We start from the raw sequence: 9,257 nt of genomic DNA on the forward strand, positions 1-9,257 counted from the left end.
AGAAAAATATGTTGTTCCTATAAAGATTCAAGGTCATCAGGTCCTTTCTCCTATAAATTTGGAGCACATTAACAAGAAATCTCCCCATATCCTTTCTACCTCTTAAATTTTTGATGAAGAAGGCGATTGGAGACAACCGTTAATTGACTACTTCCAATAGGGTAAACTTCTTTATGACAAATACCTCACTAACCAGATTAAAAAATGTACCCTGTCATATGCACTACTCAATAATTTGTTGTACATTTGATCGTTCGATTAGACGTGGCTACATGGTTTAGACGAATAAGTGGCAATAAAAATTATTAATGAAGTCCATTCTGGATTATGCGGTGCTCTTCATTCAGGTTTAAAAATGAATTTTAAAATTCAAAGACTTTATTACTACTGGCCAATAATGATTGATGATTGCATGAATATTACAAAACATTGACATCAATGCCAAGTCCATGGTGTGATGTTACATCTGCCACCTAGTATGTTGCATCCCATAATTGCTTCTTGGACCTTCAAAATTTAGGACACTATTATTATCGGGCCAATTGACCCTCCTTCAAAGGATTATCATTTTATATTAGTTGTGATTTATTACTTTTCAAAGGGTGCAGAAGTGATTCCCTTTCATAATGTAACTTCACACTATGTTTTAAGGTTCTTTCATGACAAATTGTACATCGATTTGACATACCCCACAGAATTATATATGATAATGAGTCCTCATTCCAGTCCATAAAAGTCAACAATTTTGTAAGGCGTCATAACATTAATTAGAGATACTTAATATTCTTTTATCCTCAAGCTAATGAGTTGGTTGAGGGATTCAATAAGACTTTGGTGTAGATTATTAAGAAGACTCTTGATGATAGCAAACATCAATGGGATGAGAGGTTGGTAGAAGCTTTTTGTGCCTTCGAACCACATAAAGAACTCCAACCCAAAGCACTCCATTTACACTAGTTTATGGGTCCGAGGTCGTACTCTTCTTGGAAATATAGATTCCATCACTTAGGGTTGCAGTCTATAATCAAATCACAACACAACAAAATGCAAAACTTTAGCTAGAAGAATTAGAAGTTCTTAAAAAGTGTTATCTAGAAGCTCAGTAAAGCCTAGAGTTATATAAAGCCTGAATGGTTCAAGCTTATGATTAGTTAGTATGACCTAGAACATTCTATGTAGGAGACTTGGTATAGGTTCTTCGGAGGCCTATCTTAGCTCACCAAAAGATTGGTGGGAAGTTTGAACCAACTTGGAAAGGACCCTTCATTTTAGAAATTGCCTATGAAGGAGGCTCGTATCAGCTAATAGATTGTAAAGAAAATCATCCAATGTTACCTGTCAATGCGTGTTTCCATAAGAAATATTATGCTTGATATAGCTCAAATTTTTAATTAATGAGATGATTTGGTATCTTGAATTATTTTTTATCAATCACATTTTTATTATCCGAGCAATTTCAAAAGATCAAAATCACCAATCAATCGTATCCAGACCTCCACGTTTGAGTTAGGTGATGCATTCCATTATGTTTTGTTCCTCTATAATGGGCATGCCTCGACCCCATCCTACATTCATTCAACCCTGTATGTTGGTCATATTTTGAATCGACCATAAGGTCATTCAACTCGATCCTCTATGATGGTCATATCTCGACCCCCTCATATGATCATTCGACCCTTTGTGTTGCGAATATTTTGACCCCAGCACAAGGTCATTACACTTGATCCTCAATGACAGGCATATCACAAACAACCCCATCATATGATCATTCAACCTCTATTTTGGGTATATTTTGATCCCATCACAAGGTCATTCCACTTGATACTTTTTGATGATCATATTTCAACCCTATCATATTATTATTTGACCCTCTATGTTGGGCATATTTTAACCCCACCAAAATGTTATTCAACTCGATCCTATATGATGTAAATATATCAGCTCCATCATACGATCACTCAACCCTATGTGTTGGGCATATTTTGACCCCCACCATAAGGCCATTCAACATGATCCTCAATGATAGGCTTATCTTGACCCCATCATACGATCATTCGACCCTCTATGTTGGGCATATTATGACCCCACCATAAGGTTATTCAACTTGATCCTCTATGATGGGCATATCTCGACCCACTTATATAATAACTCGACCCTCTGTGTTGGGCATATTCAGACCCCACCATAAGGTCATTTAACTCAATCCTTATGATAAAAATATATTGTCAGCATTATACAATCACTCGACCCTCTATGTTGCACATATTTAAACCCACCACAAGGTCAGTAAACTCGATCCTGTTTTATGGGCATATCTAGAACCCATCATACAATCATTCGACCATTTATGTTAGGCATATTTTAACCCCACCACAAGGTCATTCAACTCGATCCTCTATGATGGGTATATCTTGACCCCATCATATGATCACTCCACCCTCTATGTTGGGCATATTTTGACCTCACCTCAAGAACATTCAACCCGATCCTCTATGATGGTCATATCTTGACCCCACCATATAATCACTCGATCCTCTATGTTATGCATATTTTTGCCTCAACACAAGGTCATTCAACCCGATCCTTTGTGATGGGCATATCTCAACCCCATCATACTATCACTTGACCCTTAATGTTGGGAATATTTTAACCCCACCACAAGGTTATTCAACCCAATCTTCAATGATAGGCAAATCTCAACCCTATTACACAATCACTCAACCTACTATGTTGGGTATATTTTAACCCCACCATAAGGTCATTCATTCAGATCCTCTGTGTTGGGCATCCCCCCTCATACAATCACTCAACCCTATATGTTGGGCATATTTGGACCCCCTCCACAAGGTCATTCAACCTGATCATCTATGATGGGAATATCTTGACCCCATCATACAATCACTCGACCCTCTATGTTGTGCATATTTTGACCCCATCATAAGGTTATTCAACTTGATCCTCAATGATTTGCATATCTTGACCCTTTCGTACGATCATTTGATCCTTTACGTTAGGCATATTTCAACCCCACCATAAGATCATTCAACTTGGTCCTATATGATGTACATATATTGACCCCATCATATAATCACTCAACCCTCTATGTTGGGCATATTTTGACCCCACCATAAGATTATTCAACATGATCCTCTGTGATGGGCATATCTTGACCCCATCATATGATCACTCAACCCTCTATATTGGGCATACATAGACTTCACCACAAGGTCATTAAACTTGATCCTCTATGATGGGCATATCTTGACCCCATCAAATGATCACTTGACCCTCTATGTTGGGCATATTTTAACCCCACAATAAGGCCATTTAACTTGATCCTTTGTGATGGGCATATCTTGATGCTATCATATGATCACTCAACCCTCTATGTTGGGCCTATTTTGATCCCACCATATGGTCATTCAACCCAATTCTCGGTGATGTATATATATCAACCCCATCATATGATCACTTGGACTTCTATAATTGGAATATTTTAACCCCACCACATAGCCATCTGGTCTTCTCCCCTTTGGGTTAGGTGCTACCTTTCCTTAGGTTTTTATCCTCTATATTTGGCATATTTTGACCCCACCACATTATCACCTATTAGTGGTGGACTATGCCCTTTATAGAAACAGGCTAGTACCAAGTCAACTTAGTTTTCTATGGTTTAGTTTTTCCTTTCCATAGAATAAAAATCCCAAATTCCTTCCATCCATTCAGTCAACGCCAATATGTGCACTAGAACTTCATTCTGCCACACATATTGGGGGTCCGTTTGTTGACCTAATTTTTGTATGAGGTCTCTAGGACATAGTTGCTTTTCTTTTTGGTGACATAATTATTAGAATATATTCACTTCTTTACCATATAGGTCCAAGTCAAAAAATAAATCTAAGTCTAATCAGATCCAGTTCTACCCCTCAATTCAATTTATAGTCCAAGCTTCTACCAATTTCCAATCAACTTACAAACCATAATCAATTAATTTCAATCATTTATTTGTCTTCCATTGGTGTGGATAGCTTAAAATTAACTAATAAATTCCAAATTCCAGTCCAAATAAAGCATTCCAAACTAAATCCCAGGGTTAAGGACATTGGTCCTAAAACCCCTTTTTGGGCGATTTTCTATCACCTTGAAACCAAGTCAATTGGCATCAGTTGTAGGGTCTATCAATTAAATATTGATAATACATGTCTATAATGCAAACCCTCCAAATTTGAGCTCATTTGGAAGTTTCTACCCCCATAAACCAGATTGATTTCTAAAGGCTGTAAAACCATCAGTAGTTTATAGCCTATGCCACTAGATTTCTCACCATATAGAAATTGATCTTGGGACCTCCCCAAAACCACTTGATTATGCTCATAACTTTAATTATGACATGTTTCCCAATAACCTACACTTTCTTGGACTGAATTTAACCCAGGGTTGACTTGGGAGAAAAATTACCAAAATGCCCTTTAAAGGGGTTTTTGGTATTTTCCACAAAATTCAATATGGCCTTCCCATACCAATCACCAAAACCTATCCCTATGGGTAAGAAATATCACTAGAAACATATTGAGCCCAAACCCACACCTAGTTTAACCTTGTTGGCCAAGCCAACCATGGTTAACCAAAATGACACAAAAGAGTTTAAACACCATTTTCAAACCAAATAACCTTCCCTTGGCTTAGGACCACTCATATGATCCACATGAACTAAATGGACCCAACACTTGACCCTAGGTAAACTTGGTTAACAAAATAATTAAGTTTGACCAAATTTTCCATACAATTCATTCCATCCAAACCCTTTGACCAAGATATCTACAAACACATTCATACCCATGGGGTAGCCCATTGGGCCCTCAAGAGACCCATATTAAAGACCCAAGCCATGGGCTCACTTGGGTTAGCAATTTGGCTTAGCTGAAAAGCCTAAGGAGGGGTTCACCATGAGCCAATTCTTAACTCTAGCCCAATTATATCAAACCAATGGTGGCATTGGGTTCCCCTTAACCGAATACACCTTCCCTAGTTAACCCAACCATTGGGTAAACTTGGGTTAGAAATTAGGCTAACCCAAGTTGGCCAAAACTACTATGTATTGAACAATTTCCAAACCTAAGCCCCACCTAACCAAATCAACAATTTCATTGGATAGCCCTAGTCCCAAGGCACCTACTATAGTTAGCCCAGCTCTTGGGTTGACTTGCGTCAACCTCTAAGCTAGCCTAAAGTGGTTAAAATCTTCTTTAATCTAGCCTTTTCTCACCTCATAACTAATTAGATTTAATTTACCCTTACATTGGGTGACTCATGACCCAATGCACCTTCTACCTCAATCCCACCCCCTTGATTAACCTGGATTGAGATCGAATCAATAAAAACCATTCAAGTTGGGGTCAACATGAGCCATCTTGGTGAATTGTACTCTCCCATGCCAAATTGAGCTCACCCTTGAGCTCATCAAACCCCAGCAACCTTTAAAGATCACCCTGACCCAGCTAGTGGTTAGTGGTGGCTAAAGAAAATAGGATATGCATCTGGAGGTCCCCTCTATCTTGAGCTTCATCCAATGCTATCCAATGCATCATTCCATCATATTTGATGTCACGAACATATGAGGAAGTGTCCTCTACCACCTAGAAGCTATCTTACCATCCACTTGCCTCATCATAGCAATTGAAGGACATGGGAAGCTTTCGAATAGGGCTTCCTCATTGAAGGTGCATCATTCGATTTTAACTTTTCAAAACCACTCCCTAGAGCTCCGTGAGCCTTTTCCTCTAAATCCCCAGCTTCCATTCCCTCTATCTATTTGAGCATGCTCCGGCAAAGGCCATATGCCCTCCACTCAAAGTCATACCTCCTACCATCCTCTACCCTCAGCATCTATAAAAGAAGTGCTTGCCATCCTCCCCTGAAGCTTCTTATAAGAGAAGCTCATTCATTGAGGCATTCTCTATGATGTGAAATCACACTTGAAACTCCTAGAGAGGTAGTCCAGTGAAGTGTGAAAGGAACTTTTAATACAACATAATCCCACTATTGGATTATAAGTCCCTACTCTCCTGACCCTCTCTACGAAATTTCACGAAAGTTTGCCTTTGGTATTGCCTGGATAATACTAAAGAAGTTTCACGGCTATGAAGTCTAGTGGGAGGTTGAAGATGAAATCTGATATATTGATCTTAATCAATGAATCAGATTAAATCTCATAATTCTAAAGCTTCTTAGATCACATCCTTCTGATCAATGATCCAACGGCTGTAGTTAATCATATTGTTATCTAGTTAGCACTAATGATTGTGTTGAGATTGTTACAACTTAGTTTTTGATTGTTGATATTCTTGCAACATGTATATTTTTTATGATTCTAGATATTATTATTTTAATTATAATTTCTCCTAAAATATTTTGGATATACTATTTTTGTTGTCTGTGTGTACTAACATTTTAAAAAATTATACTCCAGATAGTTGAAGACTTCAAATCAGATTGGATTTTGTTTTATTATAATTAGAAGCCTGTACTTTTCCTTTTATTGAGTATGAGAGAGTGTATTTAAAATTGAGCAACTATGCACATACACACACACACTAGGGGAGTGTTTAAAATTTATAATTTTTAAATAGATTGTACTATACGAGACATTTTGTACGGGATAATGTGTTCAATTATTTTCACCTGCATCTAGTAAAATGAACTGAAGAAAGAAATTTTTTCTAAGTATTGATCATACCGTATGAAGTACTCTTTATATAAATGATGTCCAGAGTACAAATTGGATGGGTCCCTTTTCATCTCAATGAATCTCAGAGTTTTCTAAACTGATCATACTATATGAATTATTGTTCGTATATATGATGTCGAGAATAAATATTAGCTGAGTCCCTTTTCATTATGACAAATTTTAGAGTTTTTGGAACTGATCATACTGTTCGATTCATTATACATATAAATGATGTCCAGAGTATAAATTGGGTGGGTCCCTTTTCATCCTAATGAATCCCACAGTTTTCTAAACTGAATATACTTTATGATATCATGTTCGTATAGACGACATATAGAGTACAAAAATGTGTGGAACCTTTTTCATCCCGACGAAGTTGAAATTTTTTCTAACGGTTCGTACTGGACAATCATCTTGTACGAAAATTTTTCATAATGATTTTCACAAGGTTCATACGCAATAATTTTTGAACTATTCATATATATGAAAATATGATCGTATTGTACGATTATACTGTATTATCGTACAAGCTCAAAGTGGAAAATTTCAAATTTTTAGATGGTTTTTTGTTTCTTTCGTATAAAAGGTCCTTAAAAACTAACGTGAAAAATGTTGTTCTTCATGATTTTGCAAGATCATGTGAAAGAGTGTATTTGGGAGAGAGTTTGAGAGAGATTTCTTGTAAGTGGAGTGTGATGGGTTCATAAGGTTACTCAAAGGTAAGGATATCTTTGTGTTTTTGTTACTACTCTTATTTTTAAGAAGATCTGGTTCTCTGCTGACACTTGGAGGGTGTGAAAGGATGACAGTTCTCTGTTGACACTTGGAGGGTGTGAATAGATGACGGTTCTCTTCCAACACTTGGAGGGTATGAACAAATGATGGTTCTCTACCAACACTTATATGGTGTGAATAGACGATTGTACTATACTAATATTTGGAGGGTGTGAAAGGATGATGGATCTCTGTTGCACTGAAGATTGGTGGAATAGAGGAATTATAAATGCTTCTTCACCTTGATGTGGGGGCAAAAGGAGAGTCACTCTGGTAATAGTGTAATATCTGAAGAGAAAGTCTTCAGGGAGTGGATGTAGGTCGTGTTTGACCAAACCATTATAAATCTTTGTGTCAATTTATTTTCTACAATTTTATTTTTTGTAACTTAAGTTTTACTTTTGCAAAAATACAAAAAAATCCATTTTCTATTAAAAAAATCTAAGAAACTTTTAAATTGCTAATTCAACCCCCTTCCCCCCCCCCCCCCCCCCCCCCCGCCGCCCGCCCAGCTCCCCCCCTCTTGGTTAGCCTTGGGACAATTGCGTGGTTCTAATAACCTATACAGAATCAATAAATTACTCTCCCTCTGCACTTGACCAAATTAGGTGTTCTTAAGATCATTGGAAAAATCTCAGGGAGATCTTCAAAAGCCCTAAAGTTATAGGCCTTGATTATCTTTGGGTTAGTCTCAATTTCTATTTTATTCTTTATGGTATTTATATATTTGTGTGCTTATTTGATGTCACCATGGTTTTGAACTTTGAGAGAGTAAACTTGGGCATGTTTTTGACATGTCTAAATTTTCTCTCCATTTTTTTAGATGTTTAAGGGCATGTTCAAGCCAATGTAGGCTTAGGGTTCATGGTTTGACCCCCAGTTCAAGTTGGCTTCGTGATCTATCTAATGAGAATTAGGAATTAAATTTTGGTTTGTTGATTATATTTATTCTAGGGATTGTATCCCAATCCAAGCATAGGGTAGTGATTTTTGAATTGTTTTAGGTGACCTAGAAGTCACATTGGGTGACTTTGTTAGCCACCTTAAAGAGTTTTATTTGTGCCCAAATTTAGGGGGTTTAGACCTTAAGATTACGTAAATTCATAGTACAAATTATATTGCATTTGGTGCTCATTTAGTCCACCTACAAGGAAAATAAATATCCCTTTCTAGTATATAACCTTAATTACTTCACTAAAAATTCACATTAAATCCAAAAAATTCACACAAGACCTCTAATTCCTCCTAATCAAAGCCTTAATTAATGAAAAATAAATGCCCAACAAGATAACCCTCAAATGTACTTTAATTTAATTTAAAAACAAAATTAATAATTAATTATAATAATTAATTAAAATATTTAAAAATGCTAAAATTCCTCAAATGCTTGGTAACATCCCCTTAGGTCAATTCTGACTTTTAGGGCTAATCCCAAGAAATTTAGGGCTGATTTGGATCAAAAATAAAAATTCCCTATATTTATGGCAATTTTAGTAATTCAAAAAATACCTAACTTTGAAAAATCATTAATAATTCCAAAAATAATCAGATTTAATCAAACAAAAATCCATTCAACTCCAGTTAAAATATAGTATTTTCTAAAATCATGAAAATCTCAAAATTAATTCAAATTCAAAAATTAAACTTTTCGGTCAATAGTAGTCTAAATCTAGTGAAAGTTCGTTAGGGATGTTAAGCCCTTATGAACTTAGTCCCAAACTAACCAAGAGGGGGGTGAATTGGTATTTTAAAATTT

This window comes from Dendrobium catenatum, unplaced genomic scaffold (assembly GCF_001605985.2).
Source record: "Dendrobium catenatum unplaced genomic scaffold, ASM160598v2 fragScaff_scaffold_313, whole genome shotgun sequence".
In the NCBI taxonomy this organism is placed as follows: domain Eukaryota; kingdom Viridiplantae; phylum Streptophyta; class Magnoliopsida; order Asparagales; family Orchidaceae; genus Dendrobium; species Dendrobium catenatum.